The sequence below is a fragment of the Schistocerca gregaria genome, chromosome 4, assembly GCF_023897955.1.
Source record: "Schistocerca gregaria isolate iqSchGreg1 chromosome 4, iqSchGreg1.2, whole genome shotgun sequence".
In the NCBI taxonomy this organism is placed as follows: Eukaryota; Metazoa; Arthropoda; class Insecta; order Orthoptera; family Acrididae; genus Schistocerca; species Schistocerca gregaria.
Genome location: NC_064923.1, coordinates 13,939,973 through 13,955,664, shown reverse-complemented (window position 1 = coordinate 13,955,664; position 15,692 = coordinate 13,939,973). Strand labels below are relative to the sequence as shown.

The window sequence follows — 15,692 nt, the reverse complement described above, 5'->3', positions numbered from 1 at the left end:
CTTCACCTTCAAATACAGTTTCGTAGCGACTGACGGAGACGTAGGCAAAGTTTAAAGTTGCTATTTCCATTACATCACGTTAATCAGAAAAACGGTAAGTTACATCTGCAGAGGAACAAAATTCCGTTCCTCCCCACGTGGGGCTCGAACCCACGACCCTGGGATTAAGAGCCTTATGTTCTACCGACTGAGCTAGCCGCGCTGCCTCGGTGAGTATATGTCGGTTAGGACGTCACACAGTACTCGTTTGGGTTGATTGGTCCCATACAGAACCTCCCCATGTTGCCTAATGTTTTCCTAACGTCACACTCGTCACGTAGTTCACTTTTATTTCATAATCATTTCTGAGAGGTAACAGAATTGCATGACAACCTGCAGAGCTAGTTTCGTCAAAATTAACACACATACTTGATGTGACTCATAAGCCGAACGAGTTACTTTCCGACGTTATTTTAGATGTGCAAGTGCCAGTCAAAAACACGCGGCGACGGCAATATGCAAACCAATTCGCTAGTTAACACCGGTCTTGTTGTGCGTGTTTTAAGCTGAAGAGCATCTCCAAGCAGAAAATGGTCAACAGCAACATTCACACGGTTTCGTACTGCTCAAGTGCTACACTAAAACGGTATGTTTCTTTTTCAGATCTGGAAAAACAAGACCGAGAGAGGAATCAAACACGCAATCTTCAGATACGAAGTCCGACGCCTTATCCATTAGGCCACACGGTCACTGACAAACAAGTGGAACTTATATACGACTCATCTCAAAACGCTCACACCACTGAGGAGTTGTGTTTTCGTTCTACACAGACGCTGCCCCTTGCTCTTTCCCACCCATTTGATACATTCAACCTGCTACGAGACCTACCAAATATAGACTGGGAAACTAAACCACACACTTTGTGCATTCGGAAATGTAAGGCAGGGCGTCCCTCGCCGCATTTGCTACGATGTCCATTTGCTACTTCTGCAGAAGTGGCGGCGGCGACGACGACGACGACGACGACGACGACGACGACAACCGCGGAAGGCTCTGAGATATGTGAGAAATACATCTATAAAATATATTTCAGACTGTCCCATCCCACCTTATGCTGTACCGCTTTGGCAAATGCTTTATCTGCGCCATTCGCCTTAATCACATCTGAGAGTAATTCTTAATAAAACGCCTCTCGCTAATTGTTAGTCATCCCAGATACTGTTTGCTATAAGGCCACGACGCGCAACTGATATCCAAAATTCGTCTGCCTCCTGTGAGGATCGAACTCACGACCCCTGGTTTACTAGACCAGTGCTCTGCCACTGAGCTAAAGAGGCGCGGCCTAGCGGTACTTTTGCGTACTTCATCCTTACGGTCGTCTGAATCATCAGACTTCAGCTGACAACACTTCATATTACCGTCTAATATTTGCAGCTATGGCGACCCATTACTGCTTGCCTACACATCTGACACGTAAAGGAAGTGCTCTCCAAATAACACCACTTGCATTTCAGAACATGTCTTTCACACATGTCTACAAAATCACCTTCACCTTCAAATACAGTTTCGTAGCGACTGACGGAGACGTAGGCAAAGTTTAAAGTTGCTATTTCCATTACATCACGTTAATCAGAAAAACGGTAAGTTACATCTGCAGAGGAACAAAATTCCGTTCCTCCCCACGTGGGGCTCGAACCCACGACCCTGGGATTAAGAGCCTTATGTTCTACCGACTGAGCTAGCCGCGCTGCCTCGTTGAGTATATGCCGGTTAGCACGTCACACAGTACTCGTTTGGGTTGATTGGTCCCATACAGAACCTCCCCATGTTGCCTAATGTTTTCCTAACGTCACACTCGTCACGTAGTTCACTTTTATTTCATAATCATTTCTGAGAGGTAACAGAATTGCATGACAACCTGCAGAGCTAGTTTCGTCTAAATTAACACACATACTTGATGTGACTCATAAGCCGAACGAGTTACTTTCCGACGTTATTTTAGATGTGCAAGTGCCAGTCAAAAACACGCGGCGACGGCAATATGCAAACCAATTCGCTAGTTAACACCGGTCTTGTTGTGCGTGTTTCAAGCTCAAGAGCATCTCCAAGCAGAAAATGGTCAACAGCAACGTTCGCACGGTTTCGTACTGCTCAAGTGCTACACTAAAACGGTATGTTTCTTTTTCAGATCTGGAAAAACACCACCGAGAGAGGAATCAAACACGCAATCTTCGGATACGAAGTCCGACGCCTTATCCATTAGGCCACACGGTCACTGACAAACAAGTGGAACTTATATACGACTCATCTCAAAACGCTCACACCACTGAGGAGTTGTGTTTTCGTTCTACACAGACGCTGCCCCTTGCTCTTTCCCACCCATTTGTTACATTCAACCTGCTACGAGACCTACCAAATATAGACTGGGAAACTAAACCACACACTTTGTGCATTCGGAAATGTAAGGCAGGGCGTCCCTCGCCGCATTTGCTACGATGTCCATTTGCTACTTCTGCAGAAGTGGCGGCGGCGACGACGACGACGACGACGACAACCGCGGAAGGCTCTGAGATATGTGAGAAATACATCTATAAAATATATTTGAAACTGTCCCATCCCACCTTATGCTGTACCGCTTTGGCAAATGCTTTATCTGCGCCATTCGCCTTAATCACATCTGAGAGTAATTCTTAATAAAACGCCTCTCGCTAATTGTTAGTCATCCCAGATACTGTTTGCTATAAGGCCACGACGCGCAACTGATATCCAAAATTCGTCTGCCTCCTGTGAGGATCGAACTCACGACCCCTGGTTTACTAGACCGGTGCTCTGCCACTGAGCTAAAGAGGCGCGGCCTAGCGGTACTTTTGCGTACTTCATCCTTACGGTCGTCTGGATCATCAGACTTCAGCTGACAACACTTCATATTACCGTCTAATATTTGCAGCTATGGCGACCCATTACTGCTTGCCTACACATCTGACACGTAAAGGAAGTGCTCTCCAAATAACACCACTTGCATTTCAGAACATGTCTTTCACACATGTCTACAAAATCACCTTCACCTTCAAATACAGTTTCGTAGCGACTGACGGAGACGTAGGCAAAGTTTAAAGTTGCTATTTCCATTACATCACGTTAATCAGAAAAACGGTAAGTTACATCTGCAGAGGAACAAAATTCCGTTCCTCCCCACGTGGGGCTCGAACCCACGACCCTGGGATTAAGAGCCTTATGTTCTACCGACTGAGCTAGCCGCGCTGCCTCAGTGAGTATATGCCGGTTAGCACGTCACACAGTACTCGTTTGGGTTGATTGGTCCCATACAGAACCTCCCCATGTTGCCTAATGTTTTCCTAACGTCACACTCGTCACGTAGTTCACTTTTATTTCATAATCATTTCTGAGAGGTAACAGAATTGCATGACAACCTGCAGAGCTAGTTTCGTCTAAATTAACACACATACTTGATGTGACTCATAAGCCGAACGAGTTACTTTCCGACGTTATTTTAGATGTGCAAGTGCCAGTCAAAAACACGCGGCGACGGCAATATGCAAACCAATTCGCTAGTTAACACCGGTCTTGTTGTGCGTGTTTCAAGCTCAAGAGCATCTCCAAGCAGAAAATGGTCAACAGCAACGTTCACACGGTTTCGTACTGCTCAAGTGCTACACTAAAACGGTATGTTTCTTTTTCAGATCTGGAAAAACACCACCGAGAGAGGAATCAAACACGCAATCTTCGGATACGAAGTCCGACGCCTTATCCATTAGGCCACACGGTCACTGACAAACAAGTGGAACTTATATTCGACTCATCTCAAAACGCTCACGCCACTGAGGAGTTGTGTTTTCGTTCTACACAGACGCTGCCCCTTGCTCTTTCCCACCCATTTGATACATTCAACCTGCTACGAGACCTACCAAATATAGACTGGGAAACTAAACCACACACTTTGTGCATTCGGAAATGTAAGGCAGGGCGTCCCTCGCCGCATTTGCTACGATGTCCATTTGCTACTTCTGCAGAAGTGGCGGCGGCGACGACGACGACGACGACGACGACGACGACGACGACGACGACAACCGCGGAAGGCTCTGAGATATGTGAGAAATACATCTATAAAATATATTTCAGACTGTCCCATTCCACCTTATGCTGTACCGCTTTGGCAAATGCTTTATCTGCGCCATTCGCCTTAATCACATCTGAGAGTAATTCTTAATAAAACGCCTCTCGCTAATTGTTAGTCATCCCAGATACTGTTTGCTATAAGGCCACGACGCGCAACTGATATCCAAAATTCGTCTGCCTCCTGTGAGGATCGAACTCACGACCCCTGGTTTACTAGACCAGTGCTCTGCCACTGAGCTAAAGAGGCGCGGCCTAGCGGTACTTTTGCGTACTTCATCCTTACGGTCGTCTGAATCATCAGACTTCAGCTGACAACACTTCATATTACCGTCTAATATTTGCAGCTATGGCGACCCATTACTGCTTGCCTACACATCTGACACGTAAAGGAAGTGCTCTCCAAATAACACCACTTGCATTTCAGAACATGTCTTTCACACATGTCTACAAAATCACCTTCACCTTCAAATACAGTTTCGTAGCGACTGACGGAGACGTAGGCAAAGTTTAAAGTTGCTATTTCCATTACATCACGTTAATCAGAAAAACGGTAAGTTACATCTGCAGAGGAACAAAATTCCGTTCCTCCCCACGTGGGGCTCGAACCCACGACCCTGGGATTAAGAGCCTTATGTTCTACCGACTGAGCTAGCCGCGCTGCCTCGGTGAGTATATGCCGGTTAGCACGTCACACAGTACTCGTTTGGGTTGATTGGTCCCATACAGAACCTCCCCATGTTGCCTAATGTTTTCCTAACGTCACACTCGTCACGTAGTTCACTTTTATTTCATAATCATTTCTGAGAGGTAACAGAATTGCATGACAACCTGCAGAGCTAGTTTCGTCTAAATTAACACACATACTTGATGTGACTCATAAGCCGAACGAGTTACTTTCCGACGTTATTTTAGATGTGCAAGTGCCAGTCAAAAACACGCGGCGACGGCAATATGCAAACCAATTCGCTAGTTAACACCGGTCTTGTTGTGCGTGTTTCAAGCTCAAGAGCATCTCCAAGCAGAAAATGGTCAACAGCAACGTTCGCACGGTTTCGTACTGCTCAAGTGCTACACTAAAACGGTATGTTTCTTTTTCAGATCTGGAAAAACACCACCGAGAGAGGAATCAAACACGCAATCTTCGGATACGAAGTCCGACGCCTTATCCATTAGGCCACACGGTCACTGACAAACAAGTGAACTTATATACGACTCATCTCAAAACGCTCACACCACTGAGGAGTTGTGTTTTCGTTCTACACAGACGCTGCCCCTTGCTCTTTCCCACCCATTTGTTACATTCAACCTGCTACGAGACCTACCAAATATAGACTGGGAAACTAAACCACACACTTTGTGCATTCGGAAATGTAAGGCAGGGCGTCCCTCGCCGCATTTGCTACGATGTCCATTTGCTACTTCTGCAGAAGTGGCGGCGGCGGCGACGACGACGACGACGACGACGAAGACGAAGACGACAACCGCGGAAGGCTCTGAGATATGTGAGAAATACATCTATAAAATATATTTCAGACTGTCCCATCCCACCTTATGCTGTACCGCTTTGGCAAATGCTTTATCTGCGCCATTCGCCTTAATCACATCTGAGAGTAATTCTTAATAAAACGCCTCTCGCTAATTGTTAGTCATCCCAGATACTGTTTGCTATAAGGCCACGACGCGCAACTGATATCCAAAATTCGTCTGCCTCCTGTGAGGATCGAACTCACGACCCCTGGTTTACTAGACCAGTGCTCTGCCACTGAGCTAAAGAGGCGCGGCGTAGCGGTACTTTTGCGTACTTCATCCTTACGGTCGTCTGGATCATCAGACTTCAGCTGACAACACTTCATATTACCGTCTAATATTTGCAGCTATGGCGACCCATTACTGCTTGCCTACACATCTGACACGTAAAGGAAGTGCTCTCCAAATAACACCACTTGCATTTCAGAACATGTCTTTCACACATGTCTACAAAATCACCTTCACCTTCAAATACAGTTTCGTAGCGACTGACGGAGACGTAGGCAAAGTTTAAAGTTGCTATTTCCATTACATCACGTTAATCAGAAAAACGGTAAGTTACATCTGCAGAGGAACAAAATTCCGTTCCTCCCCACGTGGGGCTCGAACCCACGACCCTGGGATTAAGAGCCTTATGTTCTACCGACTGAGCTAGCCGCGCTGCCTCGGTGAGTATATGCCGGTTAGCACGTCACACAGTACTCGTTTGGGTTGATTGGTCCCATACAGAAGCTCCCCATGTTGCCTAATGTTTTCCTAACGTCACACTCGTCACGTAGTTCACTTTTATTTCATAATCATTTCTGAGAGGTAACAGAATTGCATGACAACCTGCAGAGCTAGTTTCGTCTAAATTAACACACATACTTGATGTGACTCATAAGCCGAACGAGTTACTTTCCGACGTTATTTTAGATGTGCAAGTGCCAGTCAAAAACACGCGGCGACGGCAATATGCAAACCAATTCGCTAGTTAACACCGGTCTTGTTGTGCGTGTTTCAAGCTCAAGAGCATCTCCAAGCAGAAAATGGTCAACAGCAACGTTCACACGGTTTCGTACTGCTCAAGTGCTACACTAAAACGGTATGTTTCTTTTTCAGATCTGGAAAAACACGACCGAGAGAGGAATCAAACACGCAATCTTGGGATACGAAGTCCGACGCCTTATCCATTAGGCCACACGGTCACTGACAAACAAGTGGAACTTATATACGACTCATCTCAAAACGCTCACCCCACTGAGGAGTTGTGTTTTCGTTCTACACAGACGCTGCCCCTTGCTCTTTCCCACCCATTTGATACATTCAACCTGCTACGAGACCTACCAAATATAGACTGGGAAACTAAACCACACACTTTGTGCATTCGGAAATGTAAGGCAGGGCGTCCCTCGCCGCATTTGCTACGATGTCCATTTGCTACTTCTGCAGAAGTGGCGGCGGCGACGACGACGACGACGACGACGACAACCGCGGAAGGCTCTTAGATATGTGAGAAATACATCTATAAAATATATTTCAAACTGTCCCATCCCACCTTATGCTGTACCGCTTTGGCAAATGCTTTATCTGCGCCATTCGCCTTAATCACATCTGAGAGTAATTCTTAATAAAACGCCTCTCGCTAATTGTTAGTCATCCCAGATACTGTTTGCTATAAGGCCACGACGCGCAACTGATATCCAAAATTCGTCTGCCTCCTGTGAGGATCGAACTCACGACCCCTGGTTTACTAGACCAGTGCTCTGCCACTGAGCTAAAGAGGCGCGGCCTAGCGGTACTTTTGCGTACTTCATCCTTACGGTCGTCTGGATCATCAGACTTCAGCTGACAACACTTCATATTACCGTCTAATATTTGCAGCTATGGCGACCCATTACTGCTTGCCTACACATCTGACACGTAAAGGAAGTGCTCTCCAAATAACACCACTTGCATTTCAGAACATGTCTTTCACACATGTCTACAAAATCACCTTCACCTTCAAATACAGTTTCGTAGCGACTGACGGAGACGTAGGCAAAGTTTAAAGTTGCTATTTCCATTACATCACGTTAATCAGAAAAACGGTAAGTTACATCTGCAGAGGAACAAAATTCCGTTCCTCCCCACGTGGGGCTCGAACCCACGACCCTGGGATTAAGAGCCTTATGTTCTACAGACTGAGCTAGCCGCGCTGCCTCGGTGAGTATATGCCGGTTAGCACGTCACACAGTACTCGTTTGGGTTGATTGGTCCCATACAGAACCTCCCCATGTTGCCTAATGTTTTCCTAACGTCACACTCGTCACGTAGTTCACTTTTATTTCATAATCATTTCTGAGAGGTAACAGAATTGCATGACAACCTGCAGAGCTAGTTTCGTCAAAATTAACACACATACTTGATGTGACTCATAAGCCGAACGAGTTACTTTCCGACGTTATTTTAGATGTGCAAGTGCCAGTCAAAAACACGCGGCGACGGCAATATGCAAACCAATTCGCTAGTTAACACCGGTCTTGTTGTGCGTGTTTCAAGCTCAAGAGCATCTCCAAGCAGAAAATGGTCAACAGCAACGTTCACACGGTTTCGTACTGCTCAAGTGCTACACTAAAACGGTATGTTTCTTTTTCAGATCTGGAAAAACACGACCGAGAGATTAATCAAACACGCAATCTTCGGATACGAAGTCCGACGCCTTATCCATTAGGCCACACGGTCACTGACAAACAAGTGGAACTTATATACGACTCATCTCAAAACGCTCACACCACTGAGGAGTTGTGTTTTCGTTCTACACAGACGCTGCCCCTTGCTCTTTCCCACCCATTTGATACATTCAACCTGCTACGAGACCTACCAAATATAGACTGGGAAACTAAACCACACACTTTGTGCATTCGGAAATGTAAGGCAGGGCGTCCCTCGCCGCATTTGCTACGATGTCCATTTGCTACTTCTGCAGAAGTGGCGGCGGCGACGACGACGACGACGACGACGACGACGACGACGACGACAACCGCGGAAGGCTCTGAGATATGTGAGAAATACATCTATAAAATATATTTCAGACTGTCCCATCCCACCTTATGCTGTACCGCTTTGGCAAATGCTTTATCTGCGCCATTCGCCTTAATCACATCTGAGAGTAATTCTTAATAAAACGCCTCTCGCTAATTGTTAGTCATCCCAGATACTGTTTGCTATAAGGCCACGACGCGCAACTGATATCCAAAATTCGTCTGCCTCCTGTGAGGATCGAACTCACGACCCCTGGTTTACTAGACCAGTGCTCTGCCACTGAGCTAAAGAGGCGCGGCCTAGCGGTACTTTTGCGTACTTCATCCTTACGGTCGTCTGGATCATCAGACTTCAGCTGACAACACTTCATATTACCGTCTAATATTTGCAGCTATGGCGACCCATTACTGCTTGCCTACACATCTGACACGTAAAGGAAGTGCTCTCCAAATAACACCACTTGCATTTCAGAACATGTCTTTCACACATGTCTACAAAATCACCTTCACCTTCAAATACAGTTTCGTAGCGACTGACGGAGACGTAGGCAAAGTTTAAAGTTGCTATTTCCATTACATCACGTTAATCAGAAAAACGGTAAGTTACATCTGCAGAGGAACAAAATTCCGTTCCTCCCCACGTGGGGCTCGAACCCACGACCCTGGGATTAAGAGCCTTATGTTCTACCGACTGAGCTAGCCGCGCTGCCTCGGTGAGTATATGCCGGTTAGCACGTCACACAGTACTCGTTTGGGTTGATTGGTCCCATACAGAACCTCCCCATGTTGCCTAATGTTTTCCTAACGTCACACTCGTCACGTAGTTCACTTTTATTTCATAATCATTTCTGAGAGGTAACAGAATTGCATGACAACGTGCAGAGCTAGTTTCGTCAAAATTAACACACATACTTGATGTGACTCATAAGCCGAACGAGTTACTTTCCGACGTTATTTTAGATGTGCAAGTGCCAGTCAAAAACACGCGGCGACGGCAATATGCAAACCAATTCGCTAGTTAACACCGGGCTTGTTGTGCGTGTTTTAAGCTGAAGAGCATCTCCAAGCAGAAAATGGTCAACAGCAACATTCACACGGTTTCGTACTGCTCAAGTGCTACACTAAAACGGTATGTTTCTTTTTCAGATCTGGAAAAACACGACCGAGAGAGGAATCAAACACGCAATCTTGGGATACGAAGTCCGACGCCTTGTCCATTAGGCCACACGGTCACTGACAAACAAGTGGAACTTATATACGACTCATCTCGAAACGCTCACACCACTGAGGAGTTGTGTTTTCGTTCTACACAGACGCTGCCCCTTGCTCTTTCCCACCCATTTGATACATTCAACCTGCTACGAGACCTACCAAATATAGACTGGGAAACTAAACCACACACTTTGTGCATTCGGAAATGTAAGGCAGGGCGTCCCTCGCCGCATTTGCTACGATGTCCATTTGCTACTTCTGCAGAAGTGGCGGAGGCGGCGACGACGACGACGACGACGACGACGACAACCGCGGAAGGCTCTGAGATATGTGAGAAATACATCTATAAAATATATTTCAGACTGTCCCATCCCACCTTATGCTGTACCGCTTTGGCAAATGCTTTATCTGCGCCATTCGCCTTAATCACATCTGAGAGTAATTCTGAATAAAACGCCTCTCGCTAATTGTTAGTCATCCCAGATACTGTTTGCTATAAGGCCACGACGCGCAACTGATATCCAAAATTCGTCTGCCTCCTGTGAGGATCGAAATCACGACCCCTGGTTTACTAGACCAGTGCTCTGCCACTGAGCTAACGAGGCGCGGCCTAGCGGTACTTTTGCGTACTTCATCCTTACGGTCGTCTGGATCATCAGACTTCAGCTGACAACACTTCATATTACCGTCTAATATTTGCAGTTATGGCGACCCATTACTGCTTGCCTACACATCTGACACGTAAAGGAAGTGCTCTCCAAATAACACCACTTGCATTTCAGAACATGTCTTTCACACATGTCTACAAAATCACCTTCACCTTCAAATACAGTTTCGTAGCGACTGACGGAGACGTAGGCAAAGTTTAAAGTTGCTATTTCCATTACATCACGTTAATCAGAAAAACGGTAAGTTACATCTGCAGAGGAACAAAATTCCGTTCCTCCCCACGTGGGGCTCGAACCCACGACCCTGGGATTAAGAGCCTTATGTTCTACCGACTGAGCTAGCCGCGCTGCCTCGGTGAGTATATGCCGGTTAGCACGTCACACAGTACTCGTTTGGGTTGATTGGTCCCATACAGAACCTCCCCATGTTGCCTAATGTTTTCCTAACGTCACACTCGTCACGTAGTTCACTTTTATTTCATAATCATTTCTGAGAGGTAACAGAATTGCATGACAACCTGCAGAGCTAGTTTCGTCAAAATTAACACACATACTTGATGTGACTCATAAGCCGAACGAGTTACTTTCCGACGTTATTTTAGATGTGCAAGTGCCAGTCAAAAACACGCGGCGACGGCAATATGCAAACCAATTCGCTAGTTAACACCGGTCTTGTTGTGCGTGTTTCAAGCTCAAGAGCATCTCCAAGCAGAAAATGGTCAACAGCAACGTTCGCACGGTTTCGTACTGCTCAAGTGCTACACTAAAACGGTATGTTTCTTTTTCAGATCTGGAAAAACACCACCGAGAGAGGAATCAAACACGCAATCTTCGGATACGAAGTCCGACGCCTTATCCATTAGGCCACATGGTCACTGACAAACAAGTGGAACTTATATACGACTCATCTCAAAACGCTCACACCACTGAGGAGTTGTGTTTTCGTTCTACACAGACGCTGCCCCTTGCTCTTTCCCACCCATTTGTTACATTCAACCTGCTACGAGACCTACCAAATATAGACTGGGAAACTAAACCACACACTTTGTGCATTCGGAAATGTAAGGCAGGGCGTCCCTCGCCGCATTTGCTACGATGTCCATTTGCTACTTCTGCAGAAGTGGCGGCGGCGGCGACGACGACGACGACGACGACGAAGACGAAGACGAAGACGACAACCGCGGAAGGCTCTGAGATATGTGAGAAATACATCTATAAAATATATTTCAGACTGTCCCATCCCACCTTATGCTGTACCGCTTTGGCAAATGCTTTATCTGCGCCATTCGCCTTAATCACATCTGAGAGTAATTCTTAATAAAACGCCTCTCGCTAATTGTTAGTCATCCCAGATACTGTTTGCTATAAGGCCACGACGCGCAACTGATATCCAAAATTCGTCTGCCTCCTGTGAGGATCGAACTCACGACCCCTGGTTTACTAGACCAGTGCTCTGCCACTGAGCTAAAGAGGCGCGGCCTAGCGGTACTTTTGCGTACTTCATCCTTACGGTCGTCTGGATCATCAGACTTCAGCTGACAACACTTCATATTACCGTCTAATATTTGCAGCTATGGCGACCCATTACTGCTTGCCTACACATCTGACACGTAAAGGAAGTGCTCTCCAAATAACACCACTTGCATTTCAGAACATGTCTTTCACACATGTCTACAAAATCACCTTCACCTTCAAATACAGTTTCGTAACGACTGACGGAGACGTAGGCAAAGTTTAAAGTTGCTATTTCCATTACATCACGTTAATCAGAAAAACGGTAAGTTACATCTGCAGAGGAACAAAATTCCGTTCCTCCCCACGTGGGGCTCGAACCCACGACCCTGGGATTAAGAGCCTTATGTTCTACCGACTGAGCTAGCCGCGCTGCCTCGGTGAGTATATGCCGGTTAGCACGTCACACAGTACTCGTTTGGGTTGATTGGTCCCATACAGAAGCTCCCCATGTTGCCTAATGTTTTCCTAACGTCACACTCGTCACGTAGTTCACTTTTATTTCATAATCATTTCTGAGAGGTAACAGAATTGCATGACAACCTGCAGAGCTAGTTTCGTCTAAATTAACACACATACTTGATGTGACTCATAAGCCGAACGAGTTACTTTCCGACGTTATTTTAGATGTGCAAGTGCCAGTCAAAAACACGCAGCGACGGCAATATGCAAACCAATTCGCTAGTTAACACCGGTCTTGTTGTGCGTGTTTCAAGCTCAAGAGCATCTCCAAGCAGAAAATGGTCAACAGCAACGTTCACACGGTTTCGTACTGCTCAAGTGCTACACTAAAACGGTATGTTTCTTTTTCAGATCTGGAAAAACACGACCGAGAGAGGAATCAAACACGCAATCTTGGGATACGAAGTCCGACGCCTTATCCATTAGGCCACACGGTCACTGACAAACAAGTGGAACTTATATACGACTCATCTCAAAACGCTCACCCCACTGAGGAGTTGTGTTTTCGTTCTACACAGACGCTGCCCCTTGCTCTTTCCCACCCATTTGATACATTCAACCTGCTACGAGACCTACCAAATATAGACTGGGAAACTAAACCACACACTTTGTGCATTCGGAAATGTAAGGCAGGGCGTCCCTCGCCGCATTTGCTACGATGTCCATTTGCTACTTCTGCAGAAGTGGCGGCGGCGACGACGACGACGACGACGACGACGACGACGACGACAACCGCGGAAGGCTCTTAGATATGTGAGAAATACATCTATAAAATATATTTCAAACTGTCCCATCCCACCTTATGCTGTACCGCTTTGGCAAATGCTTTATCTGCGCCATTCGCCTTAATCACATCTGAGAGTAATTCTTAATAAAACGCCTCTCGCTAATTGTTAGTCATCCCAGATACTGTTTGCTATAAGGCCACGACGCGCAACTGATATCCAAAATTCGTCTGCCTCCTGTGAGGATCGAACTCACGACCCCTGGTTTACTAGACCAGTGCTCTGCCACTGAGCTAAAGAGGCGCGGCCTAGCGGTACTTTTGCGTACTTCATCCTTACGGTCGTCTGGATCATCAGACTTCAGCTGACAACACTTCATATTACCGTCTAATATTTGCAGCTATGGCGACCCATTACTGCTTGCCTACACATCTGACACGTAAAGGAAGTGCTCTCCAAATAACACCACTTGCATTTCAGAACATGTCTTTCACACATGTCTACAAAATCACCTTCACCTTCAAATACAGTTTCGTAGCGACTGACGGAGACGTAGGCAAAGTTTAAAGTTGCTATTTCCATTACATCACGTTAATCAGAAAAACGGTAAGTTACATCTGCAGAGGAACAAAATTCCGTTCCTTCCCACGTGGGGCTCGAACCCACGACCCTGGGATTAAGAGCCTTATGTTCTACCGACTGAGCTAGCCGCGCTGCCTCGGTGAGTATATGCCGGTTAGCACGTCACACAGTACTCGTTTGGGTTGATTGGTCCCATACAGAAGCTCCCCATGTTGCCTAATGTTTTCCTAACGTCACACTCGTCACGTAGTTCACTTTTATTTCATAATCATTTCTGAGAGGTAACAGAATTGCATGACAACCTGCAGAGCTAGTTTCGTCTAAATTAACACACATACTTGATGTGACTCATAAGCCGAACGAGTTACTTTCCGACGTTATTTTAGATGTGCAAGTGCCAGTCAAAAACACGCGGCGACGGCAATATGCAAACCAATTCGCTAGTTAACACCGGTCTTGTTGTGCGTGTTTCAAGCTCAAGAGCATCTCCAAGCAGAAAATGGTCAACAGCAACGTTCACACGGTTTCGTACTGCTCAAGTGCTACACTAAAACGGTATGTTTCTTTTTCAGATCTGGAAAAACACGACCGAGAGAGGAATCAAACACGCAATCTTGGGATACGAAGTCCGACGCCTTATCCATTAGGCCACACGGTCACTGACAAACAAGTGGAACTTATATACGACTCATCTCAAAACGCTCACACCACTGAGGAGTTGTGTTTTCGTTCTACACAGACGCTGCCCCTTGCTCTTTCCCACCCATTTGATACATTCAACCTGCTACGAGACCTACCAAATATAGACTGGGAAACTAAACCACACACTTTGTGCATTCGGAAATGTAAGGCAGGGCGTCCCTCGCCGCATTTGCTACGATGTCCATTTGCTACTTCTGCAGAAGTGGCGGCGGCGACGACGACGACGACGACGACGACGACGACGACAACCGCGGAAGGCTCTTAGATATGTGAGAAATACATCTATAAAATATATTTCAAACTGTCCCATCCCACCTTATGCTGTACCGCTTTGGCAAATGCTTTATCTGCGCCATTCGCCTTAATCACATCTGAGAGTAATTCTTAATAAAACGCCTCTCGCTAATTGTTAGTCATCCCAGATACTGTTTGCTATAAGGCCACGACGCGCAACTGATATCCAAAATTCGTCTGCCTCCTGTGAGGATCGAACTCACGACCCCTGGTTTACTAGACCAGTGCTCTGCCACTGAGCTAAAGAGGCGCGGCCTAGCGGTACTTTTGCGTACTTCATCCTTACGGTCGTCTGGATCATCAGACTTCAGCTGACAACACTTCATATTACCGTCTAATATTTGCAGCTATGGCGACCCATTACTGCTTGCCTACACATCTGACACGTAAAGGAAGTGCTCTCCAAATAACACCACTTGCATTTCAGAACATGTCTTTCACACATGTCTACAAAATCACCTTCACCTTCAAATACAGTTTCGTAGCGACTGACGGAGACGTAGGCAAAGTTTAAAGTTGCTATTTCCATTACATCACGTTAATCAGAAAAACGGTAAGTTACATCTGCAGAGGAACAAAATTCCGTTCCTCCCCACGTGGGGCTCGAACCCACGACCCTGGGATTAAGAGCCTTATGTTCTACAGACTGAGCTAGCCGCGCTGCCTCGGTGAGTATATGCCGGTTAGCACGTCACACAGTACTCGTTTGGGTTGATTGGTCCCATACAGAACCTCCCCATGTTGCCTAATGTTTTCCTAACGTCACACTCGTCACGTAGTTCACTTTTATTTCATAATCATTTCTGAGAGGTAACAGAATTGCATGACAACCTGCAGAGCTAGTTTCGTCAAAATTAACACACATACTTGATGTGACTCATAAGCCGAAC

At 46.2% G+C, this 15,692-nt stretch overlaps 10 non-coding genes across 10 annotated transcripts; all 10 read right to left on the bottom strand.

Moving 5' to 3' along the window:
- Nucleotides 1–1,244: 1,244 nt before the first annotated feature.
- Nucleotides 1,245–1,316, bottom strand: Trnat-agu (transfer RNA threonine (anticodon AGU)). Its single transcript has one exon. It is a non-coding gene; the product is annotated as a tRNA-Thr (tRNA).
- A 1,441-nt stretch (nucleotides 1,317–2,757) lies between these two features.
- Nucleotides 2,758–2,829, bottom strand: Trnat-agu (transfer RNA threonine (anticodon AGU)). The gene has a single exon. It is a non-coding gene; the product is annotated as a tRNA-Thr (tRNA).
- A 1,462-nt stretch (nucleotides 2,830–4,291) lies between these two features.
- Trnat-agu (transfer RNA threonine (anticodon AGU)) lies at nucleotides 4,292–4,363 on the bottom strand. Its single transcript has one exon. It is a non-coding gene; the product is annotated as a tRNA-Thr (tRNA).
- A 1,458-nt stretch (nucleotides 4,364–5,821) lies between these two features.
- Trnat-agu (transfer RNA threonine (anticodon AGU)) lies at nucleotides 5,822–5,893 on the bottom strand. The gene has a single exon. It is a non-coding gene; the product is annotated as a tRNA-Thr (tRNA).
- Nucleotides 5,894–7,337: 1,444 nt separating this feature from the next.
- Trnat-agu (transfer RNA threonine (anticodon AGU)) lies at nucleotides 7,338–7,409 on the bottom strand. The gene has a single exon. It is a non-coding gene; the product is annotated as a tRNA-Thr (tRNA).
- A 1,459-nt stretch (nucleotides 7,410–8,868) lies between these two features.
- Trnat-agu (transfer RNA threonine (anticodon AGU)) lies at nucleotides 8,869–8,940 on the bottom strand. The gene has a single exon. It is a non-coding gene; the product is annotated as a tRNA-Thr (tRNA).
- Nucleotides 8,941–10,390: 1,450 nt separating this feature from the next.
- On the bottom strand, nucleotides 10,391–10,462 carry Trnat-agu (transfer RNA threonine (anticodon AGU)). The gene has a single exon. It is a non-coding gene; the product is annotated as a tRNA-Thr (tRNA).
- A 1,465-nt stretch (nucleotides 10,463–11,927) lies between these two features.
- On the bottom strand, nucleotides 11,928–11,999 carry Trnat-agu (transfer RNA threonine (anticodon AGU)). Its single transcript has one exon. It is a non-coding gene; the product is annotated as a tRNA-Thr (tRNA).
- Nucleotides 12,000–13,455: 1,456 nt separating this feature from the next.
- Trnat-agu (transfer RNA threonine (anticodon AGU)) lies at nucleotides 13,456–13,527 on the bottom strand. Its single transcript has one exon. It is a non-coding gene; the product is annotated as a tRNA-Thr (tRNA).
- A 1,453-nt stretch (nucleotides 13,528–14,980) lies between these two features.
- Trnat-agu (transfer RNA threonine (anticodon AGU)) lies at nucleotides 14,981–15,052 on the bottom strand. The gene has a single exon. It is a non-coding gene; the product is annotated as a tRNA-Thr (tRNA).
- Between the last annotated feature and the right edge of the window lie 640 nt (nucleotides 15,053–15,692).